This window comes from Pteropus vampyrus, unplaced genomic scaffold, assembly GCF_000151845.1.
Source record: "Pteropus vampyrus isolate Shadow unplaced genomic scaffold, Pvam_2.0 Scaffold16497, whole genome shotgun sequence".
NCBI classification, from domain to species: domain Eukaryota; kingdom Metazoa; phylum Chordata; class Mammalia; order Chiroptera; family Pteropodidae; genus Pteropus; species Pteropus vampyrus.
In genome coordinates this window covers 1-1,644 of record NW_011905278.1, presented here as the reverse complement: position 1 = coordinate 1,644, position 1,644 = coordinate 1, and the positions used below count along the sequence as shown (strand labels likewise).

The window sequence follows — 1,644 nt, the reverse complement described above, 5'->3', positions numbered from 1 at the left end:
AAATGTGGCTAGTGAGACAGAAATACCTTTAATTAAAAAATTTTAGTTAATTTAAATATGCATTTACACAGCCACATGTAGCTGGTAGTTGCCACATAGGAGAGTGCAGCTCTAGAAAAACAACTCTTTCTTAACTAGGTAGTCAAGACAACCTGGAAAGTGTATCTCAAAAACTTGAAAGATGGGTAGAATGGAAGTCGGATAGGCAAGGGAGAGAAGAAAGGAAGGCTCAGGCATAGACCGTGGCTGAGGAGAAGGTCAGAGATGTGAGGCAGGTGAGTAGGCAGCGGGCCCTCAAGTAAATTTATGTGAGTGGCCCAGAGAAACAGGATGTGGAGTGGAAGAAGGGAAGTGCTTTGAAGAAGAGCATTAGAATCCATAGTTAATGGATTTACACAGATTGAAAGGTAAATAAAAATCAGCATTTTTTTTTTCAGTGTCCACCCGCTGTAAATCATTACTCGACATTTTGATGAGTGGCTTTAGTGTGAGTTGTTTAAATGGTACTGTGATGTTTGTGTATGGTAGAAGCTTACAAGGCTCTCATCCCACAGAACTCACAGAGCTCCTGAGTCATACATAGGGCTTCAAGTTTCTGGGGTGGGGCTGGGAGGCTGTCATTTATTTCTTTATAAGAATTCATGAAGTCATGTAGACTGTCTCTGTTTCGGATCAGTGCCACGTCTAACCTCTCTCAAGAAATTAATTCCCCAGAACATTAAAAATGTTTTCTTTATAAAAGCATTTAAGCCCCAACTAATAAGTAATGCTATCACTAATCTGTACACTTTTTTTTTAGGCGAGGCAACCCTTGGTTGACCTCACAGATTGCAAAGACCTTGTCAGCTTACAATCCCTTATTTTTTATTTTTTACACCTACAACACCTGGTCTTCCTAGGTGGTCTCCCATCTTAGTACTAGCCAGGCCCAACCCTGCTTAGCTTCTGAGATCAGACGGGTTCAGGCTTGTTCAGGGTAGCATGGCCATAGACAAATCTGTATACTTTTATAATACTTTACAGTTTAAAAATCTTGTTTGAATCATCCCATTTAACCCTTACAGCAAATTTGTGAATGAGGGGTAGGTATGCTTGCCTGACAGGTGAGGAAACTGAGCCTGAGATTTGTCTGGGATCACATATCCCACATGTAGCAGAACTGGAACCCAGACGGACACTGGGCCAACACAAAGTCTGAGTTCTCTGACCACATTCTTGCCATGGTTGCTTTTCAGCCTTCAACTCTCTGCATTGATAAGTACAGACATCCCAATGAGCTGTAATATTTTTATATATGGGTTTCAATATATTTTTTTTGGTATCCAAAATGTGTTTATTGAGATGGTTCCTCACTCATCTTAATTCGTGGTGCTTTTAGCACTGCTTCCTTCTGAAGAAGCATCCTTCTGTAAGCCTTGCTTTTCCTCCTGTGGGCTGACAGAGGACAGTGAGCAGCCAACACACAGCATTACCATTTGAGCATGGCTGAAGACGGTGGTGATTTTATAGTATCCTGGGCACTTCATGTCCATGAAGTAGGAGTTGGGGCTCTGCACCAGGCACTTCTTCTCGGGTTTCCTCGTCTTCTCCTCTGGAGAGGGACGGAGGATGCCCTTGGCGAGAGGCATGTTCTCATGAGGAGGT

At 42.5% G+C, this 1,644-nt stretch overlaps 2 pseudogenes; both read right to left on the bottom strand.

Moving 5' to 3' along the window:
* Nucleotides 1–874: 874 nt before the first annotated feature.
* LOC111735136 lies at nt 875–993 on the bottom strand (annotated as a pseudogene).
* A 325-nt stretch (nt 994–1,318) lies between these two features.
* Nucleotides 1,319–1,628, bottom strand: LOC105310920 (annotated as a pseudogene).
* Between the last annotated feature and the right edge of the window lie 16 nt (nt 1,629–1,644).